General features: G+C 41.4%; 1 long non-coding RNA gene and 1 pseudogene across 12 annotated transcripts in view; one reads left to right on the top strand and one right to left on the bottom strand.

Moving 5' to 3' along the window:
* LOC118969300 (uncharacterized) overlaps positions 1–18,532 on the bottom strand; it is a 93,722-nt gene extending 75,190 nt beyond the window's left edge. For 9 of the 12 annotated variants that reach the window (XR_012130584.1, XR_012130586.1, XR_012130585.1 and 6 more), the window contains exons 1-2: positions 18,343–18,532; positions 13,767–13,826 (exon numbers count right to left, since the gene is read on the bottom strand). This is a non-coding gene — a long non-coding RNA (uncharacterized lncRNA). The remainder of the gene's footprint in view (positions 1–13,766; positions 13,827–18,342) is intronic. The other 3 variants (XR_012130591.1, XR_012130592.1, XR_012130593.1) reach the window with 1 other exon arrangement.
* LOC108405199 (sorting nexin-13 pseudogene) lies at positions 30–1,703 on the top strand (annotated as a pseudogene).
* Positions 18,533–22,265: the final 3,733 nt, after the last annotated feature.

The raw sequence follows: 22,265 nt of genomic DNA, 5'->3' as shown, positions 1-22,265 counted from the left end.
GCAAGAGGAATCAATAAAACAATAGGTCAAAAGAAACAGACTGGCAGCCTTATTTTACCAGACGCATTGCAGATGATTTTGGCACATTCCTACAAGTATTCAGACAGGCTCAACAGAAAATAAGAGAAGGATGATCAAGTAAAAGGCACAGCAGGAGATCTCGTAGATACCTTCTTTGAAGTTGAAGTTGAAATGGAGAAGGGCATTTGCCATGATCTAGTGTGCACTTCTCCCGAAGATGAAGGTTCCTAAGGGATTTGTGTGAGGTCTGAACTATATTTATTGCTACCTCCTGGAGATTTCCTGAACAAGATCATGCAATACTTTGTCAGGGAAATCCTTGCACAAGGAACTCTTCTTCCATTAATAAACCAACTTAGTGATCCTGATTATATTAATCAATATATCATATGGATGATCTGTGATTCTAATTACAAGTATGAGGCCTTTATGCACATTATTAAATTGAGTGAGAATATTGGAGAACTAGCAGTCAGATAAGGCAGCAGCAGAATTAAAGTATCTTTGATCTCTAGACACAGCTGGTGAAAATAACACTATCAAAAATAAAATAAATAGCTTATTATTTGTAAAGTAAGTAAGTGATTCAAGAATACAGTAGTTGCAGTCAGGCAAGGAAATAAATACTGTGAAACTGGAAGCGAACTTTGGGAAACCTTGCACAGTCCCCCTGGACAGCATTCTTGTAGACAATGTTGCACTACAATTTTTTATGGATTACATACAGCAGACTGGAGGTGAAGCACATCTCTTCTTCTGGATAACAGTGGAAGGTTACCGAGTTACAGCCCAAGAGCAGCTACAGGTTTTATTAAGTCATCAGAAAAATGGAAAACATTAAAGCAACCAAACCAAAGGTCTTTTAAGAACAGCTGCTGTTGGAATTTATGATCAGTATTTGTCAGAAAAGGTGAAGAAACTGATGTTCAGAAAAATGAATATACTTGGCCACGGTCATACACTAAATGACAAAGTCAAGATTCAAGATCATACACGCTTTAGATTCAGGGACACAGTAAGAGGATAGCAAAATGATGAAAAAAGATAAACCATGCAAACAGTAACCGAGACAGAACTGGAGTGGCTATATTAATATTAGTTATTTGATTTGAAGGTAAAAATTGTTATTAGAGAAAAGGGGAGCATTTTATAACAATAAAAGGGTTAGTTGATCAGGATGATAAAACAATTATAAACATAACAAAAACTCCATATACATGCAATAAAAACTGAGAGAATGGAAGAGAGAAATAGACAATTCAGTGATAATAGTTGGACCTCAACCTACTCTCAACAGAACAGCTAGAAAATGAACAAGTATACACAGGAATTGAAAAACCGTAAACCAGTGAAACCTAACACATCTATACAACACTTCCCCTGACAAGAGCAGAATCCACATTATTTTCAGGCAGATCTGGAACATTCTCCAGGACAGACCTCCCGTTAGATTATATAAAATAATGCTCAATTTAAATAAAAATATTGAAATCATACAAAGTATGTCCCTTTTTTTTTTTGAGAGGGCATCTCATATTTATTGATCAACTGGTTGTTAACAACAATAAAATTCTGTATAGGGGACTCAATGCTCAACGTACAATCATTAATCCACCCAAACCTAATTCTCGTCAGTCTCCAATCTTCTGAAGCATAACGAACAAGTTCTTACATGGTGAACAAATTCTTACATAGTGAATAAGTTCTTACATGGTGAACAGTACAAGGGCAGTCATGACAGAAACTTTCAGTTTTGATCACATATTATGAACTATAAACAATCAGGTCAAATATGAATATTCATTTGATTTTTATACTTGATTTATATGTGAATCCCACATTTCTCCCTTATTATTATTATTATTATTATTATTATTATTTTTAAATAAAATGCTGAAGTGGTAGGTAGATGCAAGATAAAGGTAGAAAACATAGTTTAGTGCTGTAAGAGAGCAAATTTAGATGATCAGGTGTGTGTCTGTAGACTAAGTGTTAATCCAAGCTAGACAAGGGCAATAAAACATCCACGGATGCAGAAGATTTCTCTCAAAACAGGGGGGGTGAGGTTCTAAGCCTCACCTCTGTTGATCCCCAATTTCTCACCTGATGGCCCCCCTGCGACTGTGCCTGTCTTAGGTTGTTCCTACCTTGAAGAATCTTACCCGTCTCTGGCTAACCAGTCATCTTCTGGGGACATACAGGGAAATGTAAAGTTGGTAAGTGAGAGGCAATATTGTTTGAAAAGGTTAGCTTTTTACTTCTTTGTAGATTTATGCCCTGCAGCTTTTATGCCCAGTATTTGTCTTGAGGTATCTTTACCAATGGAAGAATTATGATACTCGGTAAATTCGATATGAGGCACAAATTCTATTTAAGGGTTGTAATTAGAAAGGAGGAAGAAAAGCTATAGGAGTAGCAGACAGAAGATAACATGGGAAGATTGATTATTTCTTTTGACATATCTTCTTGTAGAGTAACTTAAGCATGTATTGGTTTTAAACTACTAATTAAATTGCATACACCCATTAACATAATAGGAATATAGTTACATAACCAAAGCAGACCTATAATTACCAGCCATCTCCAATGAAACCAGGAAAACCAGTTAGGCACCCTAGGCTAGGCATTTGTGAAAACTTATCTATGATATGGTGGATATTGTCCAACTGAACTTGAACAGTATGAGAGAAATCAGACAAATTAAAACAACCCATTCCTGGGGACTGTTCACATCCCATATGTTCTTTTAACAGTAGATAGTCTATAGTTGTAAGATTTTGGAGTGCTACAACTTGCACTTCTCCTAATTCTTGGTTGAGTTCCAACAGTATAATCCAGTCAAATTTGTTGTTTTACTGTATGCGCAGGCCAGCTTAGCTATCTCCTTCTTCATTCCAATGGCAAGTCCAGGAACCGGTGGGATGAATGCAGCTACAACTGCAGCATCATCTGGATCTTTGTTGAGGTTTTTTAATGATCATCTTCTGGTATGACTCTTCCAGAGAGTGCTGATGTTGGAAGTTCTTCTTCATATCGTATCTTAGTTCATTTTCTGGGTAGCGAAATTAGGCTTTGATCCTCTGTATAAACACAAACAGACCCTTTGCCCACACTTTGATATGCCCTTTATATCATTGTGTAGAACTCATTGGAGGTCACCACACAGGAACTGCGTTTTTTTTTTTTTTTAAGAGAAAGGAATATTATCAGAAAAATGTACCTCCATAGCCAATCATCTGACACCCTTTAAGTGATCAAAATTAAGGATATTTAAAGCATGCATTAATTGTTGATTTACAGTTATTTTTATCCTATCAGGGAGTAATCCGCCTTTTCTTTCTTTCTTTCTTTCTTTTTGTTATCATTAATCTACACTTACATGAAGAATATTATGTTTACTAGGCTCTCCCCTATACCAGGTCCCCCCTATAAACCACTTTACAGTCACTGTCCATCAGCATAGCAAAATGTTGTAGAATCACTACTTGTCTTCTCTGTGTTGTACAGTCCTCCCCTTTCTCCCTGCCCCCCCATGCATGCTAATCTTAATACCCACCTTCTTCCACCCCCCGCCTTATACCTCCCTGCCCACCCATCCTCCCCAGTTCCTTTCCCTTTGGTACCTGTTAGTCCATTCTTGGGTTCTGAAAGTATGCCCTTTTCTTGTAATACAATCAACAGAAATCAACAACAAAGGATTCTGGTAAATCTGTAAATATTTGAAAATTAAACTACACACTTCTAAATAGTCTTTAGGTCAAAAAGAAATCAGAAGGAAATTAGGAAGTATTTTGAATTGAACGAAAATGAAAACAATGTATCAAAATTTATGGGATGTAACTAAAGCCGTGCTCAGAGGAAACTATGGAGCTTTAAATGCCAAATTACAAACGAGGAAAGATCCCCGACAGTATATTTTCACCTTAAAAATCTAGGAAAAGAAAAGCAAAATAAAGTCAAGGCACACTGAAGGAAGGAAACAGTAAAGGTAAGAATGGAAATGAGTTAAAGAGAAAACAGAAACCCTTACGCAGAATTCGTGCCTCATATTGAAATTACCGAGCATCATAATTCTTCCAAGTGGTAAAGATACCTCAAGACAAATGCTGAGCATAGAAGCCACAGGACATAAATCTGCAAAGTAAAAAGCTAACCTTTTCAAACAATATGGCTTCTCTCTCACTTACCAACTTTACATCTCCCTGTATAGCTCCGGAAGATGGCTGGTTAGCCAGAGACAGGCAAGATTACTCAAGGAAGGAACAACCTAAGACAGGCACAGTCCCAGGGGGGCCCTCAGATGAGAAATTGGGGGTCAACAGAGGTGAGGCTTAGAACCTCAGCCCCCCAGCTTTGAGAGAAATCTACTGCACCCATGGCTGTTTTGTCGCTCTTGTCTAGCTCGGATCAATACCTAGTCTATAGGCACACACCTGAGCGCCTACACCTGCCTTCCTATTGCACTAAATTCTACTTTCCATCTTTATTTTACATCACGAGATTTAAAAAAATAGATTATCTTTTATGAAAAGTTTAACATTGTTAAAAAGCTTTCTATTGGAAACTGTAATCTTATTATGTCTACCTACTACTTAAACATTTTATTAAAAAAAAATAAGGGGGACCTGAGGTGCCAAGATGGTGGCATGAGTAGGTCAGCGGAAATCTCCTCCCAAAACCATATATATTTTTGAAATACAACAAATACAACTATGTCTAAAAGAGAGACCAGAGGATACAGTACAACAGATGATCAGGTGTGTACAACAGTCAGGCTACATCTACATCTGCGAGAACTCACTATCTCACAAAGGGGGTAAGATACAAGTCGCAACCTGGAGGGACGAGCAGTGCCCCAATCCCAGCTCACCAGGAGGAGGAAAGGACTCAGAGTGGGGAGGGAGTGGGAGCACAGGACTGCTAAATAACCAGCCCTAGTACTCCACACCGGGAGTGCAGACACACATTGCATGGTGTGCTGGATATTAGGGAAACGGAAAACTAAAATCTGTTATCGGGTACCCGCAGCCAGATCTGCTGGGACAAAAGAAAAGCAAGTGCTTTCTGAAAGTCTTAAAGAGACAGGGGCCTCAAAGCTGGATGGAAGCATCCCGGCACATTCAGCCCAGCAGTCTGGGAATTCTGAGGGGCTTTAAGCCTCCCAGCACCCTTGGGAGGCAGCACACCTCTGAAACACCCTCACGGCGATAAATAGCCTGCCCTTCATTCGCCCATGGCGCAGGCCTGCCACAGCGGCCCAGCAGCCTGAGAGCGGCCGCGGCCACAGCAGCAACCCGGTGTCTCCTCCCAATGCGCAGCTCCCCGGGCCAGACCAAGAGGCCTCAACCAGCACACAGCTGCATGGCGCAGGCAGAGGAAGCCAGGGCAGGGCGTGAAAGAGCGCCATTCTTGCAGGAGTACACATGGCACACCTGCCACTCCCTGCAGGGCTCTGGGGTACCCGGAGACTGCTCCCGGTATGCGGGCAACCGACACAAGCAGCGGAGAGGGGCAGGACAACCATAGAGAAGGAAGGGCCTTTGTTCTTCCAGCTGACACAAGCACCACCAGCCTGCAACTACCTCTATCGCCATGAAAAGGCAGAAGAAATTGGTCCAGTCAAAAATTAAACACAAAACATCTGAGACAGGACCTGGGGAGACAGATATAACCAATCTCCCTGACAAAGAATTCAAAACAAAGCTCATGATCATGCTGATTGACCTGCACAGAAATATGCAAAAGCTAAAGGATCAAGTTAGGAGGGAGAATACAGAAATAAAAAAAATCTCTGGAAGGACTTAAGAGCAGACAGGATGAGATGCAAGAGGACATTGATGTAATAGAGAGGCTGACGCACAGAGAGATTAAAGGATCTCCAAGAATGAAAGAATATTAAGAGAACTCTGTGACCAATCCAAAAAAAACAATATCCGAATTATAAGGGAACCAGAAGAAGAAGAGAAAAAGGAATAGAAAGTGTCTTTGAAGAAATAATTGCTAAAAACTTCCCCAAACAGGGGGAGGAAATAGTCTCTCAGACTATGGAAGCCCACAAATCTCACAACACAAGGGACCCAGGGAGGACACCAACACATACAATAATTACAATGGCAAAGATCAAAGACAAGGACAGAGTATGAAATGCAGAAAGAGAGAGAAAAAGGTCACCTACAAAGAAAAACCCATCAGGTTATCATCAGACTTCTCAACAGAAACCGTACAGGCCAGAAGAGAATGGCATGATATATTTAATGCAATGAAAGAGAAGGGCCTTGAACCAAGGATACTGTATTCAGCATGATTATTTAAATATGAAGGAGGGATTAAACAATTGCCAGACAAGCAAAAGTTAAGGGAATTTGCCTCCCACAAACCACCTCTACAGGGTATTTTAGAGGGACTGCTGTAGGTGGGAGCACTCCTAAGACTAAATAGATGTCACCAGAGAAAATAAAATCACAGCAAGGAAAGCAGACCAACCAAATACTAACTAAAGGCAAAAAATAAAATCAACTATCCACAAACACAGTTAAAGGAAACACAAAAGAGCACAGACTAAAACAACCAACATATAAAGAATGGAGGAGGAATAAGAAGGGAGAGAAATAAAGAATCACCAGACAGTGTTTATAACAGCTCAGTGAGTGAGTTAAGTTGGACAGTAAGGTAGTAAAGAAGTTAACCTTGAACCTTTGGTAACCACGAATCTAAAGCCTGCAATGGCAGTAAGTACATATCTTTCAATAATTGCCCTAAGTGTAAATGGACTGACCGTACCAATCAAAAGACACAGAGTAATAGAATGGATAAAAAAGCAAGACCCATCTATATGCTGCTTACAAGAGACTCACCTCAAACCCAAAGACATGCACAGATTAAAAGTCAAGGGATGGAAAAAGATATTTCATGCAAACAACAGGGAGAAAAAAGCAGGTGTTGCACTACTACTATCAGACAAAATAGACTTCAAAATAAACAAAGTAACAAGAGATAAAAAAACACACTACGTAATGATAAAGGGCTCAGTCCAACAAGAGAATATAACCATTATAAACATATATGCACCCAATACAGGAGCACCAGCATATGTGAAACAAATACTAACAGAATTAAAGGAGGAAATAGAATGAAATACATTCATTTTGGGAGACTTCAACACACCACTCACTCCAAAGGACAGATCCACCAGACAGAAAATAAGTAAGGACACAGAGGCACTGAACAACACACTAGAATAGATGGACCTAATAGACATCTGTAGAACTCTACATCCAAAAGCAACAGGATACACATTCTTCTCAAGTGCACATGGAACATTCTCCAGAATAAACCACGAAAAGAGCCTCCGTAAATTCCAAAAGACTAAATTCCTAGCAACCAACTTTTCAGACCACAAAGGTGTAAAACTAGAAATAAATTGTACAAAGAAAGCAAAAAGGCTCACAAACACATAGAGGCTTAACAACATGCTCCTAAATAATCAATGGACTAACGACCAAATTAAAACAGAGATCCAGCAGAAACAAATGACAACAACAACACAAAGCCCCAACTTCTGTGGGACGCAGCAAAAGCAGTCTTAACAGGAAAGTATATAACAATCCAGGCATATTTAAAGGAGGAAGAACAATACCAAATGAATAGTCTAAAGTCACAATTATCGAAATTGGAAAAAGAGGAACAAGTGAGGCCTTAAGTCAGCAGAAGGAGGGACATAATAAAGATCAGAAAAGAAATAAATAAAATTGAGAAGAATAAAACAATAGAAAAAATCAATGAAACCAAGAGCTGGTTCTTTGAGAAAATAAACCACAATAGATAAGCCTCTAGTCTGACTTATTAAGAGAAAAAGAGAATCAACAAACACCAACAGAATCAGAAACAAGAAAGGAAAAATCACAACGGACCAAACAGAAATACAAAGAATTATTAGAGAATACTATGAAAACCTATATGCTAACAAGCTGGAAAACTTAGAAGAAATGGACAACTTCCTAGAAAAATACAACCTTCCAAGACTGACCAAGGAAGAAACAGAAAATCTAAACAGACCAATTACCAGCAATGAAATTGAAGTGGTAATCAAAAAACTGCCCAAGAACAAAAGCCCCGGGTCAGATGGATTTACCTTGGAATTTTATCAGACATACAGAGAAGACATAATACCCATTCTCCTTAAAGTTTTCCAAAAAATAGAAGAGGAGGGAATACTCACAAACTCATTCTATGTAGCCAGCTTCACCCTAATACCAAAACCAGGCAAAGACCCCACCAAAAAAGAAAACTACAGACCAATATCCCTGATGAACGTAGATGCAAAAATACTCAACAAAATATTAGCAAACCAAATTCAAAAATACATCAAGAGGATCATACACCATGACCAAGTGGGATTCATCCCAGGGATGCAAGGATGATACAACATTTGAAAATCCATCAACATCCACCACATCAACAAAAAGGACAAAAACCACATGATCATCTCCACAGATGCTGAAAAAGCATTCAACAAAATTCAACATCCATTCATGATAAAAACTCTCAACAAAATGGGCATAGAGGGCAAGTACCTCAACATAATAAAGGCCATATATGATAAACCCACAGCTAACATACTGAACAGCGAGAGGCTGAAAGCTTTTCCTCTGAGATAGGGAACAAGACAGGTATGCCCACTCTCCCCACTGTTATTCAGCATAGTACTGGAGGTCCTAGCCACGGCAATTAGACAAAACAAAGAAATACAAGGAATTCAGATTGGTAAAGAAGAAGTCAAATTGTCACTATTTGCAGATGACATGATATTGTACTTAAAAAACCCTGAAGACTCCACCCCAAAACTACTAGAACTGATATCAGAATACAGCAAAGTTGCAGGATACAAAATTAACACACAGAAATCTGTAGCTTTCCTACACACTAACAATGAACCAATAGAAAGAGAAATCAGGAAAACAATTCCATTCACAATAGCATCAAGAAGAATAAAATACCTAGGAATAAACCTAACCAAGGAAGTGAAAGACCTATACCCTGAAAACTACAAGACACTCTTAAGAGAAATTAAAGAGGACACTAACAAATGGAAACTCATCCCATGCTCCTGGCTAGGAAGAATTAATATCATCAAAATGGCCATCCTGCCCAAAGCAATATACAGATTCGATGCAATCCCTATCAAATTACCAACAGCATTCTTCAATGAACTGGAACAAATAATTCAAAAATTCATACGGAACCACCAAAGACCCCGAATAGTCAAAGCAATTCTGAGAAGGAAGGATAAAGTGGGGGGGATCTCACTCCCCAACTTCAAGCTCTACTACAAAGCTGCAGTAATTAAGACAATTTGGTACTGGCACAAGAACAGAGCCACAACAGAACAGACTCCAAACATTAATGCAAACATAATGGCCAATTAATATACGATAAAGGAGCCATGGACATACAATGAGGAAATAACAGTCTCTTCAACAGATGGTGCTGGCAAAACTGGACAGCTACACGTAAGAGAATGAAACTGGATCAATGTCTAACCCCATACACAAAAGTAAACTCAAAATGGATCAAAGACCTGAATGTAACTCATGAAACCATAAAACTCTTAGACAAAAACACAGGCAAAAATCTCATGGACATAAACATGAGTGATTTCTTCATGAACATATCTCCCCGGGCAAGGGAAACAAAGGCAAAAATGAACAAGTGGGACTATATCAAGCTAAAAAGCTTCTGTACAGCAAAGGACACCATCAATAGAAAAAGGTATCCTACAGTATGGGAGAATATATTCATAAATGACAGATTCGATAAAGGGTTGACATCCAAAATATATAAAGAGCTCACATACCTCAACAAACAAAAAGCAAATAATCCAATTAGAAATGGGCAGAGGAGCTGAATAGACAGTTCTCTAAAGAAGAAATTCAGATGGCCAACAGACACATGAAAAGATGCTCCACATCACTTGTCATCAGAGAAATGCAAATTAAAACCACAATGAGATATCACCTCACACTAGTAAGGATCACCATCATTGAAAAGACAAACAACAAATGTTGGCGAGGTTGTGGAGAAAGGGGAACATTCCTACACTGCTGGTGGCAATGTAAATTAGTTCAACCATTTTGGAAAACAATATAGAGGTTCCTCAAAAATGCTCAAAATAGAAATACCATTTGACCCAGGAATTCCACTTCTAGGAATTTACCCTAAGAGTGCAGCACTTCAGTTTGAAAAAGACAGATGCACCCCTATGTTTATCGCTGCACTATTTACAATAGTCAAGATATGGAAGCAACCTAAATGTCCATCAGTAGATGAATGGATAAAGAAGATGTGGTACATACACACAATGGAATACTACTCAGCCATAAGAAAAAAAGATCCTACCATTTGCAACAACATGGATGGAGCTAGAGGGTATTTTGCTCAGTGAAATAAGCCAGGCAGAGAAAGACAAGTACCAAATGATTTCACTCATATGTGGAGTAGAAGAACAAAGGAAAACTGAAGGAACAAAACAGCAGCAGAATCACAGAACCCAAGAATGGACTAATAGTTACCAAAGGGAAAGGGACTGGGGAGGATGGGTGGGGGAAGGGAGGGACAAGGGCAGGGAAAAAGAAAGGGGGCATTACGATTAGCATGTATAGTGTGGGGTAGGCATGGGGAGGGCTGTGCAACACAGAGAAGACAAGTAGTGATTTTACAGTATCTTACTATGCTGATGGACAGTGACTGTGAAGGGGTATGTGGGGGGGACTTGGTGAAGGGTGGAGCCTAGTAAACATAATGTTTTTCATGTAATTGTAGATAAATGATACCAAAATAAACAAACAAACAAAAAACAAACAAAAAAACAAACAAACCCTAGACAATGCACCACCATGGACTCTCTTGTCCCCTCCTGGCATGAGGTGGGTGTTCTGTCCTTTCACTTTATGTCTAAATAAGAGCCTGTACCTTGCTCTCCTACCTTAACTGTTTGTGAAGCTCATTCTTCTGCTTTGTGAACAAGAACCCTGGCATCACTTGACAAACATAGGGGTGCATCTGTCTTTTTGAAACTGGGATCCTGCATTCTTAGGGTAAATTCCTAGGAGTCAAATGGTATTTCTATTTTTAGTTTTTTGAGGAACCTCCATACTGCTTTCCACAATGGCTGAACTAGTTTACATTCCCACCAACAGTGTAGGAGGGTTCCCCTTTCTCCACATCCTGGCCAGCATTTGTCATTCCTAGTCTTTCCTATGTTGGCCATCCTAACTGGTGTGAGATGGTATCTATCTCATTGTGGTTTTAATTTGCATTCCCTGATAATTAGGGATGTGGAGCATCTTTCCATGTGCCTGTTAAATCATTTCAATCTTAAAGGGAAGTTGCAAGATTCCCCAATTGTTAACACTGGCACCACATTTGCTTTACCATACTTTAGATTTGCATATTTATTCCCTGAATCCTTTAACAGTATGCTGCAACCATCTGGTCTCTTTCACTCTAAATACAACAGTGAATAATTCCCAAGAACAATTATCTTGCATAATCAAAATATAAGGATCAAAATCAGGAAGTTTAAAATTGATACATCACCATCATCTATCTTTAGACTTTACTCAAAGGTCTTGATAATGTCCTTTATAGCAATTTTACCCCTACCCTGCTGTGCCCAGGATCATACATTATTACATTTACTGTCATACCTCTTTAGTCTTCTTTAATGTGCAACAGTTCCTCAGCCTTTGTGTTTCATGATAATATTTTTTAAGTACAGGCCAGATATTTTATAGAAAGCCCTCAGTTTGGGATTGTCATGGGTATTCCCTCATGATTACACTGAGGTTAAGCATCTTGGCAGCATAATTCTTAAGTGATGGTGTGTTCTCAGTGCACAACATCAAGAGACAAATGATGTTAATTTATCTACTGGCGATGATAGCATGCAATACTTGCTTAAGGTGGTAAATGCCGAGTTTGACACTGTAAAGTTACTATTTTTTCCTTTGTAATTAGTAAATAATCTGTGAAAAGGTAACTTGGAGACTAATATCCTATTCCTCAAAAACTTTCACCTGCTAGTTGGTTTAGCATACATCAGGGACTCCTGCCTGAATTAGTTATGACGATGATTTATGCGTATACGTATGTATTATTCAATGAGTTATAATCCACCCAGATCACTTTTTTAAATGATTAAACCATCTCTAATTTGGCCAGTGGGAGCCCCTTCAAACTGCATTGCCCCTTGACATATCCCATCGTTTTTTCAGCACTTTCCTGCTTTCTGGTACAAGATGTTATGTTCACCTAGGACTTTGCCTTGACCCTGCCCTGGAATCAGTCCTTTCTCCAAAGAATCCTGACTCCTTTCAGTGGGAAATGATATTTACAAAACAAGATCTAGTCATCAGGTGTCCTTCACATCTACTCTAACTTGAAAGAAATTAGGGTATTTAATAGTAACTTTATATATTTTACAGTGCTGAGAAAATCTGACTCACATAGAAGGCACTCAATAAACATTTACTGAATAAATGGAATTAATAAATCAATGTAGAAAGACTCTACAAAGTGTTTAAGACCAAAGACCAAACTTGGTTAAATCTTGCAACAGTCAGGAGGCTGAGGCCAGTACACATTACATGGGAAACAACAAAGATAAATTCTGGGGCAGAAAAGCAGTCATATTTCGGCCCCCAAGGGGAGAGGAGAAAAGTTACATCTGAGAAGGTAAGCTGTTGGAGAATAAGAGGAATGCTAGCTGGTACCACGCCCAGAATACTTCAGTAACTATAAGGAGGACTGAATACAAAAACACAGAATTCTGATCCTGAGGAGTAAGTAAGCTCAGCTGAGGCACACAACAGCCTGAGAAGGGCTAAACTGGCCTGCTTTTGATGGGAGGGCCATGTATATAGCACTAGAAATGAACTTTGTTATTTAGGAACAATTTTACAAAAGATGAGGAATTTGGACTTTTCCTAAGAACCCTTAGTTTCTAGCCCCACAGTCATATGTAAAAACAAATATGTTATTTGTCACTACAAAGATGGACGAGCTAATAAATTCAAATTTATTAATCCACAGCCTGACTTAAAAATCATGGAATTGACTCCAACGCTTCGCTACTTTAACTACAAAGAATATATTAAACAAAGCCCAAAAATGAGGTACATCTATATGGAAAGATGTAAAAATATCACGTTTCTATGTAGGTTTGCATAACCCCTTTTTCGTTAAAGACAGAAAAATGTTTAAATCATAAGTATTAATATATGCATTTATATGCACAGAAAAAGATTTGAGTATACATAACTAGTTCCCCTCAGGTACAAGGAGGGGAAAAAGAACTTCCATTTTTATTTTTTATATATCTATACTGCTTCAATCATATTTGTTATAAAATCTTTATGTCCAAGTAAAAAATAAAAAGAAACATGCTTCTTACTCTTCTCTTCTCAGATCTACCAATTTTCAACGGATCCATGTTGGAGCCCTTCCTTTCACTAAAACAGGACCTTTAAGTCAAAATGATGTACAGCACAGTCTTATCTTTAGAAACCTATACTTCAGGAATTTGCTCAAATACACTTTTCTGTAGAAGCACAAGTTCCTCAGTGAGGCTGTGGATGTCTACTTATCTGAAGACATCAAGAACTTCCCACTTGTGGCAATCTTACACCACAACTTTTGAAGAATCTCAAAAGAACTCAAAAGTTCTTTCATCAGGTTTGTATACTTACTTTTCTTATTTGTTGTGAAGTACTTGGAATCTGTCATGGTTTTGGATCTTTAATGTGCACCTAGAGCAAGAAAAAAGAATTCCTTTATCCAAGTTATGTCCAGCAAGGCATTTGATTAATTTTAAGGACATTTGTAAGAACTTCGGTATTCAAAAATGGGTATCTTCTTATCACCATTACTGGTGATTCAACGGATGCAAAGATAAAAGAATTTAACTCTTGCCTCAATGAGCTAATTGGGGCAAAGGCCAAATAGAATGGAGTCATAATCTGAACCTATTATGGCTTTGTGATTTTATTCACAGTTTTCTCCACAAAGCCTAAAAGATCTAAAACTAGACCTTTTTGTAAATACACCTTCAGTTAGTCACTCAAATATTTTTAAGATAGGGAAAAGTTGTTTTGAAAGATCTCCCCATTACTTTCCATTCAGGAAAATATGACTTACTTCCTGCCTCAAAACGGAGTCATTCCAAAACATGTATTCTGAAACACTATAAGGCCAAAAGAGAAAACAGTTCTGCTAATCTACTCATCATTACAGGCAACTTTCAATAAAAGGAAACTTTCAGAAAAAAAGCCTAAATTAATTCTTTCCCAAAAAGCATTTAGAGAGGCAAACATGCTTTACACATGAATTCTTGTTTTTAACTATTGTTTTCTTATTTGCAACAACCTACACTTAGCCTAACAATATTCCCAAAGAAAAAATAATATCAGTTTACACTTAAAAACAGGGCAAAAAAAAAAGAGACTATTTTTCTGTCATATTTATGACAAAAGAGAATCAAAACTGGGGCTAAAACTTAAAAGAACATGAGTCCCAGCCTCACGTTTAATTCCTCAGTTCCAGTTCCCAGGAGAATTAAACCAGGCGACACATGGCTCTACCATTAAAACAAAAACAGTAGCAACCGGTCACACTTCTTCCTAAACAATGACACAATGTTTTCTCATTTGAAAAGCTCCAAGACGTTGTCCAATGTACTTGACTTCTCTAAATACATTAAAATTTTAATAACATTCCTTTTGCACTCAAAAATGAGTATCGTGTTCCTTACCACAATCACTAACAATACTCACTACCAAATTTAGGACAGATACCCTGGCACCTGCTCGGTACACACTTGCCTTATGCAATACTTTATCATAATGTCTTTCTAGCGAAACTTCAAAGAATGGTATCATCATTTAATCCATTCACAATGTAAACTAAATGTGAAGTGAGAAAACTGAAGAAAGGTGCCCTTCACATAAGAGACCTCGAATAAATCTGGTTACCATGAAAGAACTTATACTAAGAAAAAATCAGTATCCAGAAATGATTACTGAGCCCACCTGGACTCTAGGCTGTTACGGTCTGTCCAGGATGTTACTATGCTATTCTAAGGCCCATGGGATCATCAACACTTAGAAGCTGCTGAAGACTTAAAAACAAAACTCTGGAATTTTTCACCCAGTTTCTTTGGAAGGCACAAAAAATTCTTCTGTATTCTAAAGCTCTCATACACATACATTAAATTCTTAACAGTTTTCATCACGATCTGTTAAACACTAAATAAACCTAGTCTTAAATCCACCTTTATTAGTGACTAACACATTTCACTACCTCCCCTAACAAATTTCATTGTCAAGGAATGCATTGTCCTATTCACATTGTGAGCACTGTGTTCTTAACCAGAGAATAATGTGCCACCCACAAAATTTCAGGAAGAACAGACTATCAAGTAATCTTAGATCCTACATTAAGAATCCCAGCTCTTAAAGGGAGAAACATACTCTCTGAGCTCACGCTGTTGTAACACAGTAATAGTATAGAGCTTACCCATAATGACTTTACCAAGTTAGTTCCTGCCTTAAGCCCAGAAGAAACTCCAAGAAAATTAAAGTCTAAACAAAAACAAATGAGAAGAGGTGGCAGTTGCAAATGCCATTGAACTGTTCACTTCAAAACAGTTAATTTTATGTAATATAAATTTCATATAAAAATTATTTTATCTATATATTTTTGAAAAACTTTCACTGGAATATAGTTGAGAGAAGGTCTCCTCCCTATACAGATTATGTATCTACATTTAACATAATCTCCTTTCTACCAAATACAGCTTGAGAAAGGCTCTTCTCTCCTATACTCCCTCCTTCCAGTTCCCCTAAAGAAAATAAGGCCAGAAAAAAATTAATAAGGTCTTAATTTAAAATAGCTCTGGGAAATTAAAGCTAAATTACAGTTGGTGAGGCCACTAAATCCCGTTTTACACACAGATGGAATTTACAGCCTGGTGCTCGTAGTGAAAAACTGGCCAGAGTAAAGTATAAAGCGGAAAGGTCATTCCAGCAAACTTCTATTACAAGGGTGAGAGACGGTAATCAGCTATTTCGATAATGCTGCAAAAACAAAAGTATCTTCAGTTACCATTTAGCTTATAAGAAATTATAACTGGTTTCCATTGAAACATGACAGACTCCAAAGCAATTTGTTAATATTACACAGTAAGGAAAAAAGAGCAAAGCTTAAAAGTTTTACATCCAATTCTTAACTGAAATACCACTAAACTTTGAAAAACTTAGGTCTGGAAGTTAGCAAAGAAGGAAGGAGGAAAAGGAACATACTCTACTTAATTCATTACTTGTTCGGCTTGGTTCAAACTGGTGCCTAAAACAGTACACATTAAAATGTGGATCTTCAAAAAAAAAAAGGAAGAACTGGACTTCCTTGAGTCTCCTAATTCACAGAATGTTAGGTTTCTATTAATTTTCACCATCCAACTTTCAGTGAGGCAGTTGGAACACACTATCCTCTCTGCTTCCTTGGGAGTTTAAACTGTTCAAACACCTGCGAATAGTTCTCACTTTACTGCCACGCTTTGTCTTCACTGGAATGTTACACGTTTTGTTGTACAGCTGCATCTCCTTCATCTGCTGCTATTATTACTTTATAAATGTACCCTGAGGCTAAGCAATTGAGTTATACCAGGAAAGTAACTGATGATTAAAATTTTTTTTCATTGAGACCTTTTTTTGTCATTCTGCCTTTTCTAAACTTACTGCGTTTCCTTTACTTTTTCTTTCAAACCACAATGATCAGGACAGTGTTTGGCATTCAAAAAACACTGCTTTAAGCAGACACAGACTCCAAAAAGGGACTAGCGGGTTACCAATGGGGAGGGGTGGGGAGGGAGGGAGAAGGGGATTGAGGGGTATTATGATTAGTGCGCCTGGTGTGTGTGGGGGTCAGGGGGAAGACAGTTTAGCACAGAGAACACAAGTAGGGACTCTGTGGCATCTTACTACACTGATGGACAGTGACTGCAATGGGGTAAGGGGGTGAGGGGACTCGATAATAAGGGTGAATGTAGTAACCACATTGTTTTTTCTTGTGAAACCTTCCTAAGAGTGTATATCAATGATACCTTAATAAAAACAAACAAAAAAACACTGCTTTATAAAAAACAAGTTTAATGAGGCATCAACACTATTCACGCTACAAAACGAAGCGGCCAAGTGACTTCACTAAAAGCCTGCCCCTCAAATAGAAGACGGCTCTGAAAACAGCATGAATAAATTCTTTGGATTCAAATACGAAAGTTACAGGAAGTTCCAGTTTCTTTGCCTCTGGCTTACTCAAACTAGATCATTCCTGCTAAACTCAGAAAGAAAAAAAAATCCCGGTCTAAAATGTAACCCCCCTTATTTCCCACTCTCTCGCATCAGGTCAGTTCTGGAGGTTTCTCCTCCCTTCCCCCAAGTGTCGGGAATTCCTCTTCTTTCCCCGGGTGTTCAATATTCTACGGTATGTTCCTCCATTACCAGATGGGACAGAGGTATCCCTTAACCTTTACGGGAGACGGGCGCGGTTTGCCCACCAAGCGGCCAACCTTTGGGGAACCGCTTTTCCCTCATGTTGGCTGGGCACGTTCCCAGTCCCTCAGTGAACGATGCCAAGATGTTAACAAGGAAGATTCTCCCCAGGCCTCTGGCCCTGATAACCCACCGCGACTTCGAACACATCCCCCCCACCCCCCGGTGCCCCTCAACTCCCAGCGACCACATCCGGGGAGCGCCTCGCTCCACCACAGCGGCGGAGTCCCTTTCCCTAAACCCCCTCCTCCCATCGGTCACACGCGCCGGCTCACTCCAGCCTCAACGCTCACGCTCCCAGGATCACCCCTCTTACGCGTGCCTCCGCCCAAACTGGGGTTCCCCTTTTCCCCCAGTGAGGGACATACCCCAAAGTTAAGCTGCCTTGGACTCACCGAGGGCAAAGGCAGGGTGGCGGCAGAAGCCTGAGTGCGCTACCCGAGAGGTGGTGCAATTGTTTACTGCGCGTCACGACCCCTCCAGGTCTAATACACTGCGCAAAACCCACTTGCTAGGGACAAAGATGGTGGACAGTACGTCTGACGTCCGAGAACCTCGTCTCGCGCCTAACGTCATCCCCGCAGGGGCAGTGCGGGTCGCAGGCTTGGGTGGGAGTGGGCCAGGGCCCCGGGCTTTGGGCTGGGAAGGGTAAAGGGTCTGAAGCAGGAGTTTCAAGGCAACCAAGGGCTTGGGGTCACGGAGAGGGCTGATGGCTCACCGCCTGTTCGGATCTCTGCCCCGCCGCTCCTCCGCTGCCCTCCTCGCCGCCGACTCCTAACTCACCAGAGGTAGCGGGGAGGGGGCGAGGGCTACTCGGCCGCGGCAGCCTTAAGTTCTCCAACCCGACGCAGCGGCCTCCCGGCCACCGACAACCGGAAGCTGCGCTCGCTGCGTCTGACGCCATCACGTCGGTTCGGCGCTCTGCTCCGCTCCCGCCCCATGGAGCCAATCGCAGGGCCGGCGGAGCCACGGGGCTGGGCCTTGGAAACCCGACGATTCCCAGCTTAGGAGCCCGCCTGTGGTTCGCGAGCTTCGCGATCCACCAAGCGCAGAGGCGTCCTTACTGCCCGCCTCCAGCAGGGTTTGGGTCAGAGTTAGATGCTGTTCTGGTTTGGTGACCTTGCCTGGCCTCAACACCATCTGTGTAACACTGGCGCAGTCGCTTGGCCTCCTTAAGTGAAATTTGCCCACTTGCAAAGTGGGACCAATAATGCCTACTTTGGCCTCCCTGAGAGCACCAGAGCAGTCTGGCCGGCAGAGCCTGGAGGATTTCAAGAAAACAAACAAAACATGTTTTGACCATACCTTATACCCTGGGAGCTCCTTGAGATTCCCTGAGCACACTTTTGTAACCCGCCCATCAGCCCTATGGGGCACGAAGCTCAAGCGGTCCGCTGTTTCTCATCTAGCCATGTTGTTTGCTTGCTTTTCGCGATAGAAGTGACAGTTTTCTTTCAAATGGACTCAGAAGAAGTCAAAAGTAGCAGGGCGCGACTTGTCTTGATATAGACACTTCACACATGTAGGCTTCGGTCAAATGGGAGCCTAGGGCCTGAGTGTGGAAGTGAGGAGGTACTGCTAGGAGCGGGTCCAGGAGGACTTCGGGGATGGCTACAAGGTTGGCTGGGAAACAGTCAGTTGTTGAAGCAAGCTCCACTGGTCTCGGCCAGGGGTCCTGTGCTCACTGGGCCTCTCCGTGAGGAAGATGTCCTCCTATCTCTGGGAAAGGTCAGGGTCCTTTCTGGTCATAACCGCAGCAGCCAAGCATCAGTGACTTGGCACAAGCATGCCCTCCCCACAAATGGAGCACACAACATCCCTGTCACTCCAAAAAGATTCTGCCCAGCTGCTTCTGCAAAAGGCGTGGGAGCCCCACAGAGTAATCTCCTGTTTACTTTTTTAGGAGACTCATCTCAGGTCTTCTTACTTCCCAGGCCTCTCCACATCCCTGCAACGTGTGTGGGCTGGTCTTCCGGCGTGGGGGTGGGAGGGGTAAAACTGCAATACTTCCAAAATACCTTTCCTGGCCGTAGTGCACCTCCATATCAACAGGTGTTTCTGAGGGGTGGAGAGAAGTAGTCTTCATATCAATAGAGGGCTTATCTGGACAGGAGAGGCTGGGTGGGGCCCCTTCTTCTGCAACCGGGCCTGTGAGAGGCAGTAGAGAGCAGAAATGGATGACTGCTTGTAAGCAAAAAATGGGTTTCTCCCACTTTATTTTTCCCTTTGATTTAGGTTTCAAAGGTATTTTGCCCCGGGATTTTCCCTCCGGAGTTACATCTTCATCTTGCACTGCACCCATCCCTTTGTGAAGCTGAATGAAGCCTTGGATCCTGGCGAGGGAGGATGGAATGTGGGAGTAGAGGGGTGAAAGAGAGGGGAATGCACACACATGGTGCACATTTCCACAAAAGATTTCACCCATGGACCGTGAGTCCTCCAGATAGACTCCAGCCAGAAAAAAAATCTCACATTACCATGTAATTTGAACAATAAGAAAGGTGCTTGCAAAGTGTTATGGTACCAGAGGAGGGGGCTGAAGGGTATCCGCCGGTGGTGACTTTCGATCTGAGACCTCCAGGTGAGTAGAGGAAAGGGCCATTGCAGAAGGTACTGGCAAAGAAGCAGCTGGTCGGTAGGAGTGGAACCTGAGCTCTGGGGATGGTGCACCAAGAGGTGGAGAGGAAGCTAGGAAATAAGAAAAGAGTAAGGGGAGGAGATCAGAATGGGAGGGAGATAAGGAGGAAAGGGAGAATGCACAGACACGGAGGCCAGTGCAGGAGGGGCCCAAAACATTTGCAAAGGCAGCTGTCATCCCACGGGTCTGTGAGATGTCAAGCATCATCCAGAGTTCTTCAAAGCCAGATGGGAGAACTGCAGGCATCTGGATTCCCCTCGGACGGGTCCAATTTGGAGAATCCTGAACCCCACCCCAGCCCCAGAGAGTCACTCTAGGATGGGGTCCAGGAAATTTAGGCTTTGACACTTCCCCTCTTCGGTCTGGTCCTCATCATCCATGGATCTGAAGCACAATAAAATGTGAAAATCTCTGCCCTAACCTTACTGTGGATAAAATTGTAACATTTTCAGAATATCTCACCTGGCTTTAGTATATCTGCATATCAATAGGCGTTCAGAAGTAGAGAGAAGTATGGCTTTAGTGCATTTGCATCTTTCCTCAGGGGTGGAGAAGTTCATCTCCAGACCTGGGCAACGGAGGGCTCATCTGTACCTGAGAGGTGAGGAGGAGGTCCTGGGTTGTTGCTGCTTGAGCAGGAGAGAGATGAGCCGGACGGAAGTTTTGTGAGCAATAAACAGGTTTTAAACTTTATTTCTCCCATGGACTGATTTTGGTTCTTAGAGATATTTGGGCCCGGGATTTCCTTTCCCCAGACTTACAATTGGAGTAGTATTGGCAGGATTCCTGTGAACCTGAAATCTGTCATAATGGATGCGACCTTTGGGACAGTCGCCCCTACAAATGATGGGGAGAAGTGGCACTCGCGCCAAGGGACATGTGCCTACACTCGTGTGGTCGTGGAGGCGCCACCACCGCTGCTGGCCAAGCCAACCCCAGCCCGTGGCCCAAGCCTAAGGCTACTGCTTCTGCCACTGCTGCTGATCTTGCTGCCAGCGGGAGCCTGGCCACAACCAACGGAAGGAGCAGATGTCCGGGTCACCTTGAAGCAACTGGCTGCTGTGTACCACGCCTTGCTGACTACAGAACCCATCGCCGGAACAGCTCCGACCAAAATAATAACCACCTATCCCATTATCGGGGTGGGTGTGAGACTGGACAACCCACTTTATTGGACATGTGTTGCAAGGATGGGTGCAGCAATTAGGAGTAAAGCGGACGTGGCCCTGGACGTTTCAACACATGGATTGGCGATGGCTGACTCTTCTGACACCTTGGGGAAAAAGCCTGAAAGCTGGCCTTATTTGTTTCTACGCTCTTTGGGTCCTGGATGCGCCCCCTGGCTGCAGCTGCCGCGTGATGGCTGGAATGGATGAGTTTTGAACTTAATCTGCATGGGACTTTGAACCTAGCTGAAAGCTCTGGCTTGAGAATTATGATTGTGTTGCTCTTGTAAAGAGAGGCTTGACTTTGTCTAAGGTTTGGTAAAAGTTTTGTGAGCAATCTAGCGTGATTGTTAGGAATGAGTAAACAAGTGTAGAAACGTATTTTGTGCTTAGTGAGAGACTGTGCTGTAAAGTACATTTGTTTAATCTGCATAGGCTGAATCCTCTGGCTTGCGGGTTATCAAGATTTTATTGCTGCTGCTATTGCATGTTACTAGATTGGTTGGAAGAGAGAGATCAAGGAAAATGTAAGGTGAGATTTCTGGAAGGGTGGATTGTGGGTAAAATTGTGACATTTCCAGAATATCTCCCCTGGCTTTAGTATATCTGCATATCAATAGGCGTTCAGAGGTAGGAGTATGGCTTTAGTGCATTTGCATCTTTCCTCAGGGGTGGAGAAGTTCATCTCCATATCAATGGGTAATTACCTGGGCAACAGAGGATTTACCTGTACCTGAGAGGTGACGGGGAGGGCAGGGGTTGTTGGCTGCTTGAGCAGGAGAGAGACAAGAGCCGGACGGAAGTTTTGTGAGCAATAAAATAGGTTTTAAACTTTAT

Source organism: Manis javanica, chromosome 4 (assembly GCF_040802235.1).
Source record: "Manis javanica isolate MJ-LG chromosome 4, MJ_LKY, whole genome shotgun sequence".
Classification (NCBI taxonomy): Eukaryota; Metazoa; Chordata; class Mammalia; order Pholidota; family Manidae; genus Manis; species Manis javanica.
Note: the sequence above shows the minus strand (reverse complement) of the source record. Positions and strands in the feature narration are given on the sequence as shown.